The 19755-nt window shown below is 36.7% G+C and overlaps 2 protein-coding genes across 9 annotated transcripts in view; one reads left to right on the top strand and one right to left on the bottom strand.

Moving 5' to 3' along the window:
- adarb2 (adenosine deaminase RNA specific B2 (inactive)) overlaps positions 1–19755 on the top strand; it is a 597874-nt gene that overhangs the window by 184111 nt on the left and 394008 nt on the right. For all 7 annotated transcript variants that reach the window (XM_073941371.1, XM_073941369.1, XM_073941375.1 and 4 more), the window contains one exon: positions 12453–12635. The gene's annotated coding sequence lies outside the window, so the exon portion shown is untranslated. The remainder of the gene's footprint in view (positions 1–12452; positions 12636–19755) is intronic.
- The window catches only part of ifnu (class II cytokine, IFN-u), a 121898-nt gene that overhangs the window by 13170 nt on the left and 88973 nt on the right, over positions 1–19755 (bottom strand). Inside the window, exons 4-5 of one of the 2 annotated variants that reach the window (XR_012399660.1) lie at positions 19352–19483; positions 16168–16267 (exon numbers count right to left, since the gene is read on the bottom strand). The gene's annotated coding sequence lies outside the window, so the exon portion shown is untranslated. The remainder of the gene's footprint in view (positions 1–16167; positions 16268–19351; positions 19484–19755) is intronic. The other variant, XM_068217288.2, reaches the window with a different exon arrangement.

Raw genomic sequence — 19755 nt, 5'->3', positions numbered from 1 at the left:
AGACTGCCAGCCTTCAAGATGTTATTTAACAGTTACAGTATATAATGTTTAGTGATTAAATAAGCACACAATTGCACAAAACAGCAGATTTTGCTCTTTGAATATACATAGCTTACTTTCCATAAGTACAAACCACGATTAATTTCATTTTTTGAGCAGCTGTTATGTTTTTGTTTTGTTTAAAATGCATACGGTTGTCTATAATAGCAGTTTTCTGGTGCTGAGTTTCACCAAATTGATTCTGAATGATAATGCAGATTACTTTCAGTGTTGTGCTGCTGGTCTGACTTAAATAAATTAGTGTTTAAAATGACTTTTTGGGCGAGGCAGTGGCGCAGTAGGTAGTGCTGTCGCCTCACAGCAAGAAGGTCGCTGGTTCGAACCTCGGCTCAGTTGGTGTTTCTATGTGGAGTTTGCATGTTCTCCCTGCCTTCGCGTGGGTTTACTCCGGGTGCTCCGGTTTCCCCCACAGTCCAAAGACATGCGGTACAGGTGAATTGGGTAGGTTAAATTGTCCGTAGTGTATGAGTGTGTGTGTGGATGTTTCCCAGAGATGGGTTGCGGCTGGAAGGGCATCCGCTGCGTAAAAACTTGCTGGATAAGTTGGTGGTTCATTCCGCTGTGGCGACCCCGGATTAATAAAGGGACTAAGCCGACAGGAAAATAATGAATGAATGAATGAATGAATGAATGACTTTTTGTTTAAGTTTGTCTTGGGTTTTAGTTGTAAAAAAATGCAAATGAATTAAAATTGTGAAGTTGATCAGCAGTGTATACTCATTGTAGCACTGAAATGACGGGAGCATTAAAATGTTGTTTGGAAAAGTTACTTTTAAACAGTAATGCTTTATTTTTTGGTGTAAGTAGTAGACTGAGTTACTTTTTGAATGAAGTAACTGTAACTTATTTTAACTTGTAACTTGTTACTATTTTTCAGTATCTAGTAGAGCTGCACAATTAATCGAAAAAAGATTGCGGTCTCGATTCGACCCCCTAGACCATCTTAATCCAGCATTTCTACGATTCTGTCAATCATATTTTTAAGTTCAGGGCAGAAGAAAACGCGGCCGCACAGGTCTTCACATAGGTGTGAAGACACATAGGGCTGAACATAGGTTTAATATACCGATAACACTTTACAATAAGGTTCATTAGTTAATGCATTTACTAACATGAACTAATCATGAACAACACTTGTACAGCATTTATTAATTATATTTGAACATTTACTAATGCATTAATCACATTCAAGTCCATGCTTGTTAACATTAGTTAATGCACCATGAGTTAACATGAACTAACAATGAACTACTGTATTTTCACTAACGTTTATTAACATGAATAAATACTGTAGTAAATGTATTGTTCAATGTTTGTTCATGTTAGTAAATGCATTACTTAACATTAACTAATGAACCTTATTGTAAAGTGTGACCAACATATCTTAAGTAGGATTGTAAAAAAATTGATTTGTTGCATTCTCCCATTCTCTGCGCTCTACGTTTGCCCAACTATGATGACTTCCACTACTGAGAAACCCGAAAATGTGAAGAGTCCATTGACTGAATGTTCACTTTTTTTGGGTGAACTATCTCTTTAAGACCAAATACATGTTGTACTTCACAAGTAAGTGTGATTTTTATGATGCGGTGTAATTTTACATTTGTTTGGCTAATGATCAGCGCCCCCATTGACCATCTATCCGCAGGAACCCGCTGGTCCATTAAATAAACTATTAGTCCTCGCTCATGAGAATCATATTACTGCTGCCTGCGAGTCTGATAGGAAGACAATGAGCTGATGCTTATTTTCACATTGAACTTACAGTTTAGTGTGGCAGAACGAAGAGGGTCTGCATGTGTGGGGAAAACCGTGTGCATTAATTACCTGCCCGCAGATTCTGTGTTTCCACTCGCATTCTGTTGTTTATTTGATCCATCTTGAAGAGTAACTTATAGATTGAAAGCTTCAATTGGACAACACAGATAAAGCTTTGTAAATGGTTTATGTTGGACACGTAAACTACTATTCTATTCAGCCCCTGTAAGATATAAACTTACCGGCCACTTTAGTAGGTACACCTATCCAACTGCTTGTTATGCAAATTTCTAATCAGCCAATCACATGGCAGCAACTCATTGCATTTAGGCATGTAGACATGGTCAAGACGATCTGCTGCAGTTCAAACCAAAGCATCAGAATGGGGAAGAAAGGGGATTTAAATGACTTTGAATGTGGCATGGTTGTTGGTTCCAGACGTAGTATTTCAGAAACTGCTGATCTACTGGGATTTTGGTGTGGGGGATATTTCTTGGTACACTTTGGGCCCTTTAGTACCAATTGACATCGTATCTATACCACAGCCTACCTGAGTAGATCCAGCCTACCCAGTACTTGTGTTTCCAAGTACTGGGTTGCAGCTGGAAGGGCATCCGCTGTGTAAAGCATATGCTGGAATAGTTGGTGGTTCATTCCGCTGTAGCGACCCCTGATTAATTAACGGACTAAGCCGAAGGAAAATGAATGAAAATAAAATCAAATTAAAATAAAGAATAATAATTATAAATAATTTGAATAGTTTTATAAATGCTATTCCAGTATAATTCTGTCAAATATACAGATATTTCTTTCAACTCCAGTAAACTGAGTAAATCACATGTAAAATTTCTTCATATCCATCCAGCAGTATATTCAGGTTTCGGCAGGTTTCACCAAGTGAAATTTAAGACCGTCTTGTACCGTTTCAAGACTGTTATGAATTAAATTTCAGACTAAGCGCTAACATGGCTAATCTCTAAAGATTTATTTATTTATTCACCACAAATCTTAAGTAAATTTAAGTAATTTTAAGTGTCAAAACAAGCAAATAACTTACACTTAAGAATATATATATATATATATATATATATATATATATATATATATATATATATATATATAACAAACTATCCACAAGGGGAAACACAGTGGCTCAGTGGTTAGCACTGTCTCCTCTCAGCAAGACGGCCGCTGGTTTGAGTCTTGGCTGGATCCGTTGGCATTTTTGTGTGGAGTTTGCATGTTCACCCTGTTTGTTTGGGTTTCCTCTGGTTTCCCCCACAAGTCCAAAGACATGCAGTATAGTTGAATGGGTGTTAGGTTGTGGCTGGAAGGACATCCACTGGATAAGTTGGTGAATTGGGTTAGCTAAATTGTCCATAGCATATGACTGTGAAAGAGTGTGTATAGATGTTTCCCAGAGATGGGTTACGGCTGGAAGGGCATCCGCTGTGTAAAACATATGCTGGAATAGTTGGCGGTTCCTTCCGCTGTGGCGATCATTGATGTATAAAGGGGCTAAGCTGAAGGAAAATGAATGAATGAAGCTATCCACAACAAGCTTGTCCAGGTCAGTGTTCTCACCAGGTTGCTTTAAATGCATGGAGAACTTTAAACAAATGTTATTGTGAGGATAATTAAACCATGTTGGCAAATAAATTTAATAAATGCATCTTTTATTAAAGGTTTAATTAAGATGGACTGTTGGTGATTGGATGATGACATGGGCATAGAGAAATTAAAACAGTTTCAAATTATTTAAGACCTACAACAAAATATTTCAGTCAATTTAAGACTTATCAAGGCCTAAACATTTAGTCATTTGAATTTAAGACATTGTAAGACTTTATAAGACCCTCGAATAGCCTGTTATTTTCAGATTGTCTCTCAATAACTCTCGCCTGTTTTTAAAATTGTTGTGAGATGTATATGTTTGTACTAATTAAAAAAAAAATGCCTGTCATGTTTGAGTGTGAGCAGCAGAGGGCAGCAGAGACGCACAGAAAACACACACTTTCTCTTTAAACTCCACTAATAACTAAAGCACAGCTCATTCCCTACTCTACAATCATTCAAAAGATGAAGCACGATGCCTCTGAACGAAACAAATACCTAAAATAGACACATTTATTTATCATTTATCATAACGCATAAGCATGCTACTACCCAAAGTACTGTTTTATGCTGAGATATTGAGCTGTAATGAGCAGACTATTAAGAAGCATCTTGTTGTCTGAGTCATAATGGCACAAAAATGAACTAAGCTTTAAGTAAAGACTGCACTTCTCTCATAATGAAGAGTTTTGCATTAGGGACTGAATCAGTTTTTTAGTCTTAGCAAAGTAGACTGCCTTATAAAACCTCAGGAGAAGCATCAATAAGCAGTAGTAATGCATTATAAGAACTGGGAAGGAATTTATAAATGCATGTCGTAAGCAGTAACACTGATATATTACAAAACAAACTTAAATATTATTATTCAACTAAAGACAGTATGTAGTTTGATATTGTTTTTCTGTTTGGTAGGTTGAATTCTGACTTCAAACTGATGGCACGTTACAGTAATATGTGCAATAAAATTATCATTATATATTATGCACACACACACACACACACACACACACACACACACACACACACACACATATATAACCATACAGTTGAAGTCAGTATTATCAGCCCCCTGAATTATTAGCCCCCTGTTTATTTTTTCCCCAATTTCTGTTTAACAGAGAGATTTTTTTTCAACACATTTGTAAACATAATAGTTTTGATAATGATTTTTTAAATAAGTAATTTATTTTATCTTTGCCATGATGACAAGACAAGACACTTCTATACAGCTTAAAGTGACATTTAAAGGCTAAACTAGGTTAATTAATTAATTAAAAATTGCTTTTATTCTAGCCGCAATAAAATTATATATATATATATATTATATAATTATATATATATATATATAACATACAATTTACCTGGATTGTGTTAAAAGTATGGATGTATTTTTATTTTATTTAGTTAAATTCTATATTTATGCTATTATAACTTTATTTTTATAATTTAGATTGATCTATGTTTTTAGAATTTTGTGTTTTTAATTTTTGTGTTCTGTATTTTTTATGTAAATATTTATTTGTTATATTATATTGCATTTATTCATTTATCTGTATCTAATTACTTATTTATTTACATCCACATTATTTTTATTAATTTATTATTGCTTGTTTTTTTAAATTTATCTAATTAATTTTCTGCAAATCAAAATGAAAAATATTCCTTTGATATTTTAACAATAATATATCTTTAATTTTAAATTCAGATTGATTTATTTTTTCATTATATCTTTGGCTCAATCATTTTTCATATTTGTCCTGTTTTCCATCAAATAAAATTCTAAACATTCACAAATCAGGATATATTTACCAGAGATGCACATGAATTCATGTTTTCTGAAAGAAATAACCATAATAAGTGGGAAAAAAATTGTGTTTTCTCTAAAATAATAGCAGACATTTGCATAAATATTTGTTTTACACTGTATATGTTTGACTACGTTATATAGTACATTTAAAAGAAGTTGATTTCAAACTAAATAAATCAATAAACAATTCAAAATTATAGATTGTAAATAAAACAGATATTTGGAATATGATTCACAAAAAAGATATATTGCTCTTTTTTATTCAAATTTAAATGTCAATTTGTTTGTCAATTTTTTAATTATTGTTTCAGACTCATAAGTGTGCGTGTGTGTGCATGTGTGTGTTTGTGTGTGTGTGTGTCAATAATAATTCTTTAATACTATAATTCTTCTTTAATACTGTGCAGGAAGGTTCAGGATTTACAGCAGTTTTGCGCTACTGTATATGCTGATAAATATTCAATCAAAAAAGAAAGTTCCCAGGAATACTAGGCATGGTGGCTCAGTGGTTAGCACTGTCGCCTCACAGCAAGAAGGTCACTGGTTTGAGTCCCAGCTGCGTCAGTTGGCATTTTTGTGTGGAGCTTGCATGTTCTCCTCGTGTTGGTGTGGGTTTCCTCTGGGTGGGTGAATGAGAATGTATTAGTGTTTCTGGGTTGCAGGTTGAAGAGCAAACGCCGTGTTAAACATATGCTGGAATAGTTGGTGGTTCGTTCTACTGTGGCGACCCTTGATAAATAAGAGATTAAGTCAAAGAAAAATGAATGAATATGATATTGTTTATAGTAATATTTAACTATTTTAAATAAGTTATTTTTGCTTTTTTAATATAATTTAATAACAATAATCTATTATTGTTTATTTTAATCCCAAAACAATTAATGACATAATGTGTCTATATAAATATATGAATTCCAGTCTGACCGATGTTAGATTAAAACTCACTACCTGCATTTTGAGGAATCTTGTAAGCATCAGTAGCCAGCTTGACTGATGTACAGCAGAGAGTTCCTGTGACCCGTCGGCTCTGACAAGCATCAAAACATCACTGTTAGTGGCGGAGGAAATAATCAAAGTGTCATTTGGCTCAGAGCTGAAGCCTACAGTGGAGGATCCAGAACATGAGCGGCTCCAGGACTCAGAGATCAGCCAAAACCCTCGAGCCCCACAGAGAGAGCCCGACCTTGGGTGATGAACTCCAGCAAACAACAGTGAGAAACTAGGACATCGGTCAGATGGAGTCCGGCATCTTCTCTGAGACGAGCAAAGTCACTTGTTACTCACAGTTTGAATACTGCTGCATAGTTGAAGTCAAACTTATTAGGATTCATTTTTATTATTATTATTCATTATATTATTATATTATTAATTTATTTCAAATATTTCCCAAATGATGTTTAAGAGAGCAAGGGGTTTTCACAGTATTTCCTATAATATTTTTCTACTTCTGGAGAAAGTCTTATTTGTTTCATTTTGGCTAGAATAAAAGTAGTTTTAATAAAAAATAAATAAATAAAAAACATTGTAAGGTCAATGTTATTAGCCCCCTTAAGCTATTTTTCTTTTCGATTATCTAAAGAAAAGCCATTGTTATACAAGGATTTGCCTATAATTACCCTAGCTTTACCCTAATTAACCTAGTTAAGCCTTTAAATGTCACTTTAAGCTGAATACTAATATCTTAAAAATATCTATTAAAATACACACTATACTGCCATCATTCATGCATTCATTAATTAATTCATTCATTCATTCAGCTTAGTGATGGCTGTGAGAGACAAGCAACGAGAGCTGGCTATGTCTGTGAGAGGCTAGTGATGGCTGAGAGAGGCTAGCAACGAGAGCTAGCTATGTCTGTAAGAGACCTGTGATGTCTGTGTGTGACTAATGATAAACGTAAGACTAGCAACAATAGCTAGCTATGTCTGAGGGACTAGTGATGTCTGTGAGAGACTAGCAACAATAGCTAGCTATGTCTGAGAGACTAGTAATGTCTGTGAGAGGCTAGTGATGTCTGTAAACGACTAGCAACGGGAGCTTGCTATGTCTATGAGGGACTAGCAACAAGAGCTATCTATGTCTGAGAGACTAGCAACGAGAGCTACCTATGTCTGTGAGAGACTAGTAATGTCTGTAAGAGACTAGCAACGAGAGCTAGCTATGTCTGAGAGAGGCTTGTAATGACTGTGAGAGAATAGCAACGAGAGCTAGCTATGTCTGAGAGACTAGCAATAAGAGCAAACTATAACTGTAAGAGACTAGTAATGTCTGAGAGAGACTAGTAATCTCTGTGAGAGACTAGAAATGTGAGCTAGCTATGTCTGAGAGACTAGCAATAAGAGCTAGCTATGACTGTGAGAGACTAGCAATGTGAGCTAGCTATGTCAATGAGGGACTAGGAACGTGAGCTAGCTATGTCTCTGAGAGACTTGTGATGTCTGAACTAGCAATGTCCTGCTTCAATGCTAGCTTTAACATGCCACCTAGCGCATTTGCTAACTGTGCAATAGCAAGTATGCTTCATTCAGTAGCAGATTAGCATTAATTAACAGTTCCACTTGAACTGACAGATTCAAAATGCAGCCGAAAGAGTCGCGTCTCAGTTCCAACATGTGCAGTTATTGTTAAAGCAGTAGCTGGTGGTGAACTAGAGCGATGTTAACCTCTCAGGAACATCACGCCTCAGTAGTTCACCACCCATGCACACACCGATGCTAATGACGGAGAGCTCCACCATCACAAAGCACAATTTCACCCCAACACTTTCAGCCCAAATGGATTATTTCGGCCTCGCCAGGCACCGATTCTGAAGTTTTCCAGTGATTCATCTTACTATTAATAATGTCAGAGGATTTTGCGGCCCTCCAAATAAGATAATGATGAATTGGCACAGGGGAGCTAGCCCGGGCGCTAACGCTGTTTATATCGGCGCGAAAAGTTCTGTCAGGTCTGATAAATCTGATTCTGGAAATAGTTTATAAAGTAGCGAATTGATGTGTCGGGGTCACCAAAGGTGCCAAATTAATGTCACGAAATGGGCTTTGCTACCTGGGCCCTGATGAAAGCCAGGGGAAAGTCTTTTATATAAATTGTCTGTGTGGGGAGATCGAGTAAATGGGAAGAGGGAAGACACAGGGAGAGATAATGGTCAACGAGGCGTGGGTCAGCCTCCGAAAAAAGAGAGAGGAAGAGAAAGAGAGAGAGAGAGACTTCTCCATGGCGGCTGCTGAGCCCTGATCATTCATAATGGCAGCGCAGAGGCTGGCCTGTAAAGAAGAAAAATGAAAACTATTAAAGGGCCCCGTGTGCAATGTTGGCTTTGGCGTGTCAGCAATTATTACCCAGGGACACACTTCAGATCCTGAGACAAAAAAAAAATGGAGAGCTACTCTGAGAGAGGGAAATGAAACAGTGTTAGGGAAGAGAAATGCACTCGAGGTCAGCGCTTTAACTTTACATTTTCAGTAGCTGATATGTACATTATGTATACTTCCTTTGTGGCACGACGATGCTGAATTAATTTATAAACTTGAAACCAAGTGGTTGCTGTGCACTTGCATACGATGCTATTGAACTGCTGAACGTGTGTCTAAATCTTTGGTCCTGTTTTTGTATTAAAAGTAAAATGGTGTCAACATGATTTTGGACACATTTAAGGAACTGTATCACAGGTGTCAAACTCAGTTCCAAAAGGGCCGCAGCTCTGCACAGTTTAGTTCCATCCCTAATTAAACACACCTGATCAAACTAATTGAGTCCTTCAGGCTTGTTTGAAACCTACAGGTAAGTGTGTTGGAGCAGGGTTGGAACTAAACTGTGCAGGGCTTTGGCCCTCCAGGAATTGAGTTTGACACCCCTGAACAATATGAATGGAATATATGAACAATTCTTGGTTTTTAAACAAGGTAAATTTTCCCTTGCGTCAAAACCAGCTACATCCACGTCTGCCTTTTATGCCAAACCCTCTAAATCCACCTATTGGAACAGGACAGTTTAATTAGTTGAAAATGAAGATGCCATTAGAAATTATTTTATCAAACATAAAACACATTGCACAAACCACCTGATTTTAATATATATAAATCCGTCAAGTAAGTTGCGGTTCAAATAAGCATTGTAACTGTAGCATGTAACTGCTTCATTCAGTTGGGTTGAAAAAACCAACTTGAATCTGGGAGTTGATTCCTGTCCTGAAGTCCATTCCGGTATTAGGTATATTCGGAGTCAGGGAATCGACTCTTTTAAAGTAGGCTCCATATCTCTAGCCATCAGTCCTTTAGGGCGGGGCTTTCATTCATTTATAGCAGAGCTATCATTGCTATAGGGTGGAGCTATCAGTCCTTTAGGGCGGGTATATCAGTCCTTTAGGATGTGGCTATCATCCATTTAGGGCGGAGTTATCAGTCCTTTAGGGCAAACTATTAGTCATTTAGGGCAGAGCTATCAGTGCTATAGTGTGGGGCTGTCAGTCATTTAGGGTAGAGCTATCAGTCCTTTAGGGTGGGGCTATCAGTCATTTAGGGCGGAGCTATCAGTTCTATAGGGTGGGGCTATCAATCATTTATGACAGAGCTATTAGTCCTTTAGGGTGGAGCTATCAATCATTTAAGGTGGAGCTATCATGGTGCATCTCATAACTACCCCGCTTTCCTCCATTCTTCAATCTTCCTTCATTTTGTTATCAACACCCATCTTCCGATGATCCAATCAGTTTCCAATGGACAAAACATTGCACAGCCTTATTTGTTTTTTAATTTCTGGACCATTTCAATTGGACGTATGTCACTATATGGGAAAAAAGGACAATCTAAAACTTTCATTTCATTGATGCTTCTTGACAATGCAAACAACTAGTTTTTTAAGCCTCTCTTTTTTCTTAGACTAACTTTTAAATACATTCAATATATACTGTATATGTTATCTAATACTTTGAACTAGTGAAGAAAACAACATACTAGCAATTAACGTATTATGGTAATTCCACAATATGTTAATAGTAATTCAGTTGGAGGTATTAGAATATATCTGAAACCATTACAACACCATATCACCACCACAGCACTTTTAGTAAGGCTGTCCAGCTCCACCAGGACGGGTCATCAACCATGACTGTCCTATAAAGAGCCCAAAGCACAGAGGAGATAAATATCCCTGGCGTACAGTTGGTGGTACTGGCCGTTTGGAGAAGGCCAGCTGGTGAGAGACAGAGACGGAGAGAGTGATGTTAGAGAAACACTCTTCTAAAATAGCTTTTTGCCTCAGGATATGTATTTAATCACATACGCCGAGTAAATGGACCACTGCATACTGTTCCTTCACCTGGAGCATTTAAAGTAGGTCTTTTGACTAAATATATCAAATATGCATTTTGGGACAGAGGGGTGGGATTGGGGTTTAACACAGAGGTCGAACCAACATAAATGAAATACTTGTAAACCATATAGGACATCCAATGAAAGCACATGGAAATATTCCTTGACTTTTGTCTCTGATCACATGATAAAATTATGATCTTTATTTTAGTTCAGTTTAAAGGAGACATATGATGAAAATCTAGAATAACTTTTTAAGTGTTTAAGTGCTGTGATTGTGTCCAGAGTGCGTCTGCCAACCCAGATAACGTGAATAAGGAAGAGCCGGTAACTTTGATTTGGTAATGCTGTGTTCAAGTCATGTCAGGTAAATACAACCCAGGCTAATTAGAAATATGTGCCCAGGGATACGTTTTTGAGAACCGAGAAATATGTAACCTGGACTATATATTCTTGCAGCTTTCATAAATCCACTAGAGGTCGCTGTGAACATTTTTGACAATCTCAAATACGTTACCAGAGCACGTTTTCTCCTTTATCTTAAATCCACCAGAGGCTGTTGTGTACGTTTCCCACTTAGTACCTAAACCCAAAAGCAAAAGCAAACTATAAGGGAAAAGCTATTGCCATTGTGCTTTTATATACTGCTTTTTTGGGGGAGTTTGTTTTACCTGGTTTTTGTAACTGCCCTTTGCCAGACTCGAAACCTGGTTTGTTCCGCTCTGCTTCGCACATCTGGCCAGTCATAAACTAATCATGTCATAAAAGCCATCCATATGCATCCATGGCATTCGTTAACACACAACACAGCCATTATGTACCCCGAGGCGGCACGGTGGCATTGTGGAACCGTCGGCGCCGCTTCAGTGGTGTTGCTCGCTGCAGAAGTTGGGACATTATCAACTTTTTAAGCGCCAATGGAAGCCAATCAGCCAATCAAATCACTGTATGCAAATACCCCAGCTAAGACAGAAGACGATTGCTGACTAATTTCATTGGCTGACACTGCTATGACAATCGCGTCAGCCCTAACTTCAGACACGCCCTCTGTCAAGCGTTGACACTGAAGCCCCGTGTGAATAGCGTGTAACGCTGCATCTGAAATCGCATAATTCCATACTATATAGTACATTATAAACAGTTTGTTAGCTGAGCAGTCTGTCTGAATTTATAGTATTCAAAAAACAGTAGGCACTTTGAAAATAGGAAGTACTTGGATGACCTACTACCTTTGTCAAGATTTTGAAGTATGCATGCAATGGATGCTACACTATTCCATGATGCCACGCAAGATAATTCATGAATGATTGTGAAGCAATGCAACTGAAGTGGTTAGGCCACGTGATAATGACAAATAGCGGAAGTAGAATGTCTGAATTACATTCATACCACTCACATTCACACTATATAGAACATACTTTTCTAACGGTCGTGTAGTAAATTCAAATTCAAATTCAAATGTAGTAACTACTCCAGACGATTTCGGACACAGCCTTAAGGTTCGTTAACTTTCAAGTTAGGGGCATGTCAGTGAGAAACATCTATAATCAAGAATTATATGTACCACAACATAATACTTGGTTCATATAGTGTTTTTCACATACTATATAGTAGGGAAGTATGCGTTTTCGGACGCAGCCTTTTTTTTCGCCCTTTACACTTTGCACCTATTCCAGAAAGCTGCAGATTATTTGCATTTATAGGGTCATGCACAGAAATGTTTCACTTTTGGTTTCACCCAAATAGGGGCTAATGCATTACTATAATACATGATCTATTCTAGGGAAACCAGATATTTATTTTACATCTTATTAAAAGAGGCACAACATGTTTAACCTGTAATAAAGTTGCCTTCTTTGGACAAAACGAACTCAAAAACACTTTTTTTTTTCTACTTCTAGCATTGATGCAAATGCCATTTCCCGCTTGAGGTTTTGCTTGACTGTCTTTATCGGCCCAAGAGAGTCCATTGAGATGTAATCATGCAGCTTCAGCATCAGATATGCTCCTGCACCTTATCAGAGGGCCGGAAGAGAAAGAAGAATGGGGGAAAATCAGTCCAGTCGCACATGGCAGGAATAAAAGTGAGTAATTTATGATTGTAATCAACGGCCACACTTCCACAGAGCCAGATGGAGAGAGAGAGAGAGAGGTGAAAGAGAATGAAAGAGTGAGCGATATAGAAAAATGAGCAAGCAGAAAATGAATAATTCGAGGAATGTATAGAATAAGAAGATCACGAGGCACAAGAAATGTAAAGGAACATGTGACTGACAAATTCTGAACTGATAAGTGAGAATAAAAAAAGACAGAGAGTGACATCAGAAATAACATCCCTACTATCATTTAGGATGAACTTGTTTTCAAACGAACACATTGATTTGATTCGTTAATCATGAGCAAGAGAATCATTTAGGAAGAACCATTTCAGATAAATGAACCAAATCTCACAGTAATATCAGAAAGAAAACCATTGAAATAAATCAATTTATAAAAATGGACCCATTCCCCCACTGCTGCATAGAGAGAGAGACTCAAACAAATCTGTACTTCCAATGAAACATTCAAGAGAATCACTTAAGATGACGTGATTCACACAAATGAATTAATTTGTCCAACTCTACAGGATAGAAAATCCTTTAGCATCATCCAGTTCACATAAACAACTCTGTTGATCCAAATCCACATCATGAGCAGGAGAATCATTTAGGATGAATCGAAACACACAAATGAGTTCGTTTAGTCACACTACATATGAGAGATAGAATAATTTAAAAAGAATTAATTGAATCTGTTTTAACAAAATTGAATCTGTTTTAACAAAATTGAATCTGTTGGTCCAACTCCAATAAGTTTCGTTTAGTATGAATCTTTTCACATGAATAAGACATCAAAAAGTTACATACAAATGCAATGATTTCAATATACAAGTTAATACAAATGAATCGGTTTCCTCAATGCAACATATGAGAGAGAGAGAGAATCATTTAAGATGATCCAGTTCACTTACACTAATCTATTCTTTTAACTGATGAGAGAATCATTTAAGTAGTTCATACAAATTAACATGTTCCTCCAACTCTAATGAACCAGTTCACATAAATTAATCTGTTGGTCCAAATCTACATTATGAGCAGGAGAATCGTTTAGGATGAACCAAAACACATGAATGGATCCGTTCAGTCAACACTGCATATGCGAGATAGTATTATTTAAAATGAATCAATTCAATCTGTTTGTCAACATTATGAATCTCTACATTAAATAAACCCGGCTCACTTAAATGAAACTCCACATTATGAGCAAGAGAATCATTTAGGATGAACTGATTTACATCAATGAATCAGACATCAACATGTTACATAACAGAGAATTTTAATAAACCATTTCATACAATTGAATCCTTAATACTAGAGAGATCAAGAGAATCATTTAGGATGAACTGATTCACACGAATAAATCAGACTTAGAAATTTGAATGAGGAAGGCAACCATTAAAAACAAATTTAAATAAATCATTCTCTTTCCTCATTATATGAAAGAATCAACCGATTCACATGTATGAATCTGTTGCTTCAACTCTACATCTTAAGCAAGATAATTATTTAGTGTGAACCATTTCACATGAAAGAGTCAGACAGCAGTCACAATAAAAAGAAACCCAATTCATACAAATGAATCTGTTCCCACAATTCTACATATACAAGAGAGAGAGAGTCATTTAGGACAAACTGATTCACATTAATGAATCAGATCTGCACATTTAAATTAGAAAGGCTACAATTTTAATTAGCAAATTTAAATAAATAAATCTTCTCAATACTCTATATGGGAGAGAGAATCGTTTAGGATGAACTGATTCACATGAATGAATCAGACACCAAAGTTACATAAGAAAGATTGTAATAAATCAGTTCATACAAATGAATCTGTTTCCTCAAAACTATACATGAGAGGGAGAGAATCATTTAGGAGGAACCAATTCACATGAATGAATCATACTGATAGCTATAGTATGTAAAAAAGGAGGGGGAGAATTTACAACATTTAGCTGAGTTTTTCACAATGAAGCATTCATTTGTGATTCACTTTTAACAGTTCACCTCTGGAAATTCATATATTGAGTATATGTTCGCTTTCTGTCCTATTTGTTGTTTGCGTGATCCAGATGCCTGTAACTGAGCATTTATTACCACCATCATCACCTTTCGAAATCATTACAGTTTCTTCTCCGGTAAATACTTCTTGATTAATGTAGCCAGACCTTTAATGATTGCAGATCGGAAATGCCTCAGATGATGGTGAAGTGACTTCAAATGTTAAATGAGGCAGAAATACAAATTAGCCTGCAAACGCACAGCGCTGCTTATTAATGGACGCATTGACTGCTGATATTCACATGGAGAGAGAGAAGACACACACACACACACACACACACACTGTCACACAGTTAATAAAACCCACATATGTACATCGTTTGAAAGAGAGACAAATATGTAGAGGTAATGATGGAAGAAATGCTGTTGTTTTTTCTATGCTTATAAGTTATTGTTGACATGATATACGGTAGGCTACAACAATTGTGTTCCTTTAACAGTTGTGCAGTTAAAATCAGCTATACTAATAGAGAACACTCCAGATGCAGATCTGTTTTTACATTAATGTGATGGTTGGGTTTAGGGGTAGACGTTAATAAAATACAATTAATGGGACATTTAATAAATAATATAAATAATTATTGTTATCGTCTGACCACAGCTGTATGTGATCTGTAGCTGATTAACCATGTGGATGGATGATAACAGCCTACTGACTCTACCAGTAGGCGCCGAAAGCCCCTACTGGCTCATATATATCAGCTGATAACCACTGATAACGCCCATTCAATCGAGTGATAACATTGGCTAATGTGACAATGCAGATATACTGTACATCACATTTGTCATAAACGCAGTATCAAACCTTAAAGATAGTTTGCATTTAGTCTTGTGTATGAGCAACCCCAGGCATTTGCATGTGTGAGACGAAGCTGATTGCTGTACGAGGCTTCAGTCGCTTTCAAAATCAACCCCCCGAAAAGTCACTGAATAATTTTCACACTGTTTATATTCAGCTTCACCTGTTACTGTTACTTTATTCTCTGCAGTTACATGTTAGATTCAGTTTTTTGGGGGGGGTTTAGAGTAGTGTACGTGGCTTAAGGTTTTTACATGTTTTACATTACATACACATAGTAAATATGCATGAGGTGCTATGAATGAAAGAACGAATGGACAAATTAATGGGTATATTGTGATTACATTATTCATTCATTCATTCATTCATTTTCTTTTCAGCTCAGTCTCTTTATTAATTTGGGGTCGCCACAGCGGAATATAAAAAATAAAAAAACGTTTGTTTTACTTTTAAAAATGTACTGTAACTTTAAAAGTTAAGAGCAGAAAAGCAACTTAGTTATATTTTATTTGGGATACACATTAGTGATAGGCGGGCCCAAAACACGCATACACATTACTTATTACACACACAGGGATGCTCAGCAGCCCACAAATATATTTACCTGTGAAAGTTTGAAGGATTAGAAAATAATAATAGAATAGAAAAAAAAACAATAACCTCCTAACTCTGGGAATCAAGCTCATTCTGTAGATGGTCCGCTGGCTTTAACCTTGGGTCGAGCAGATCCATATCCTCACTAGTGAAGCATTTCGTTTTACTGCGTATAAAGTCCAACATGTCAAATAGTTGTTCTTAAAGGAAAATGCGAAATGAGACTCTGAATTGTTTAATGCATGATACTCCCAAAACAGTCCTCATTAAGAGATTAAGGATAACATGCTTCTGGTGACAGTTTTTCCCATCTTTAAAATGGCAAAAGTGGATTTCAACATGCTCTAAGTCCACATGCGCCATGTGCTTTAGACCAGGGGTTCTCAACTGGTTTGGCAATGGGACCCACAGTTTTACATGGTCATCAAGCCGCGACCCACATTTTTAGGAACTATAATACAGTTTTAGGAATTATAATTAATTTGTATTTATTTGTTAACATACACAAGTAGTGACAGATAAATCATAAAACACTCACCAAGACTTACAAATAAACAATACTTTATTGCTGTCATTTAAAAAATTGATCAAATTATAGAAATGTTACAGAGTAAAAACATCAAATACTGTAAACAGTGGTCAGGGTAAGGAAAGGTTCAGTTACCGTGAACTAAACTGAACTGTTAATAAAACCTATTGTTGTCTGGTTTCTGAATGTCGTTTTAACTTAGAAGGTTTCATGCCCTCTTATGAAAGCACCTCACTACATATGACACTGAGGCTTTAAGTCTTTTTTGTCGTCAATAATTGTAAATCCATACTTTACATATTCAGGGTCGTACTTGCGCTTCGACATATTTGTTGCTATAATTAAATGAAATTTCATTTGTCAAACGGTATGGTTGTCGCCCACAAATTTCAAAATAAAAGTCCCTGGTTGTTTGTTGTTTTTTTGAAAAATGTTCCCGCGACCCACCAGTTGAGAAACACTGATTTAGACAATGTGCTTAGAAATAGAGCTCAAAGTGTATGCAAATGTGCAAAAGAGGCAAATTTCTGCCAGGTGGCATGAATGATATGAAATGTGCTACGTATTTGCAGTGAAAGCACATAATTCACCTATATTGTTTTTTCTGTGCAAGTTCAAAAAATTCTATTTCAGCAGAAAATTTGTAGTAGGCCAAAACTATCCCATGTGTCATCTTCTCGTTTGGTGAGAACCCAGCATTAGACAATGCAGGCATTCGGATATTGTTTACCAGTAGCCAAACATAATCACAAACAAAATCTGCCACTAAATGTATGAATCAATTTCCCTCATTTGATTATGAGAAGGATTGCTAATGTAACTTATCATACTGCAGCAGGCTTACATAACCATCAAACTTTTGAAATCTCCGAACGCTTTAATTTGCATGAAGGCGTCTAAACCACGCTTTACCTTCTTTGGCACTATGATCATGAGAAAACGCTATGAACTTTTGCCATACTCCCACTTTAAACAGTTATTTGTCGTCCTTTATCAGTTTTCTACCAATATAAGTTTGTGCTTTAACTTCAGACACACACACACACACACACACACAGTCTATCTTCTCAAATGCCCACAGCCAGTCTTCCAAATAAACTAATCAGCCAGGTTAAATAAACTAGTTTTCGCTTGCAATCATATCTTCTTTCAGGTAGAGGACATGTGAAGGCGTTTGATGGCGTTTCTTCAGATGTTCTTCAAATGATAGCTCTGTCAGCCGTGCAGGAAAGTGCAGAGCAGCAGTGACAGTAAAGGCAGCCATTATGGCTCTGATGACACACTGGAGGAAATGTCATGTTATACTGAGTGCTATTGATCTGCGGCTCGGCTCAAATTCACAAGTTCGGCAATAAGAAGAATGCGAGATGACACATAACAGGGTATACATGCCAACTCGTCTCAAACCAAATCAGAATCTTGGTTTCGTTAATGAATGATGTTAGTTTTGGGATTGATGTTCAGCTTTGTGTCACATAAACTTAGCGTTATTCGGTGGCTGGAAAGAGCCGTCTTGACACATGGGGAAATCTTGAATGTGAATAAAACACGGAGGGATGGCTCAGTGGTTAGCATTGTGGCCTCGCATTAAAAAGGTCACTGGTTCGAGTGCTGGCTGGACCAGTTAGCGTTTTTGTGTAGAGTTTGCATGTTTTCCCCGTGTTGGCGTGCTCCGGTTTCCCCCACAGTCCAAACACATGTGCTGTAGGTTTGAGTGTGTGTGTGTGTGAGAATGGGAGTGTATGAGTGTTTCCACTTTACTGGGTTGCATCTTGAACTGCATTCGCTGCATAAAACATAAACTGGATTAGTTGCCGGTTCGTTCCGCTGTAGCAACCCCTGACAAATAAGGTACTAAGTTGAAGGAAAATGGATAAATGAATAAAACAAAGAGCATAGAGCATGTTTTACCTAAAAAAATCACTGTCTGTCAAAAATGTCAATGATTTTTACAGTAAATAACTGTAATAATGCTACGGTAAAAATTTGTAACCTGTTAAACTGTAAATTTTCATATTATTAATGTTGAATAACGGTAAATTAACTTTCCCAGTTTTCCCTTTATGACACTCCATATTTTATGCTATTTTGTTGACTTTACTATGGTTCCTTTTAGTTTAGTTAATATTGTTATGGTTGTTTTTTGTCTGTGTAACAAAGTTAAGATTATAGTACAGTAGTATAGTTTAGTATAGTAGTAGATTTTAGTACTTAAAAATATTAGTTTATGAAAGTAATGCACAAATAAAGGGACCAAGGAAGAGTTGAAGGAAAATTAACATCCCAGCCTCATTCCGGAAACGTACCTCTATATACATTTCTGGAGAGAGCCAAATACTTCCCAGGAGGTAATTTTTTTTGCAGTTTAGTTTTCGTGAATCCACCAGAGGCCTCTATGTTCACTTTTTCAGATTTCAATTTCTCTCTGGAGTGCCATTTGCGCCTGCTTTTCTCGTGTAAATCCACCAGAGGCCGCTGTCTACTGACTATTTAACTGACTGAATGTCCCACCCTTCTCCTTCTCAAAACCCAACCAATAGTGTTTTCAAAAGCACTGATTGATTCTCCCTCTCACTTCCCTAAACCCAAGCGACAGTTTTAAAAAGCTATCCAGAAAAAGAAAAGCCCTCGCCTGATTTTACCACATTTTTAGATTTGACCAGATTCTCACCCTGTTATTTACTTGTTTATTTAATTTTTTGGCTTTTGTTTTGGTCTCACCTGCTTTTTGGAACCGTTCTTCACCAGACTTGAACACAGTCATTGTGGTCAACTCCTCCTTGCATCTCAAGTCCAGCAACATACATGGCGAGCCACTGGACAAACTGGTACATATGGAGGTGAGCGGTCAGCCTGTAAGCGTAAAAAGAAACAACATTGTACCGCACCGTAACATTCGTTTTAAAGTCTCTGGCTAAATAATTTGCGATCTCTAGAAATATATATAGGCCTACGTTTTCAGAATGAGTTATGTTGTAAATGAATGAATGAATCAAGACAATTCATGAGTTTTTTTTAGGATCATCTTCATCGTTTTATGTTCAATACATTTAAATTTGCAAAAACAATTGAGTCAACTTAATCAATTTGTGTTAGGACAACATGATGGAATTGTGTGAACTCAG

Source organism: Danio rerio, chromosome 24 (assembly GCF_049306965.1).
Source record: "Danio rerio strain Tuebingen ecotype United States chromosome 24, GRCz12tu, whole genome shotgun sequence".
In the NCBI taxonomy this organism is placed as follows: domain Eukaryota; kingdom Metazoa; phylum Chordata; class Actinopteri; order Cypriniformes; family Danionidae; genus Danio; species Danio rerio.
Note: the sequence above shows the minus strand (reverse complement) of the source record. Positions and strands in the feature narration are given on the sequence as shown.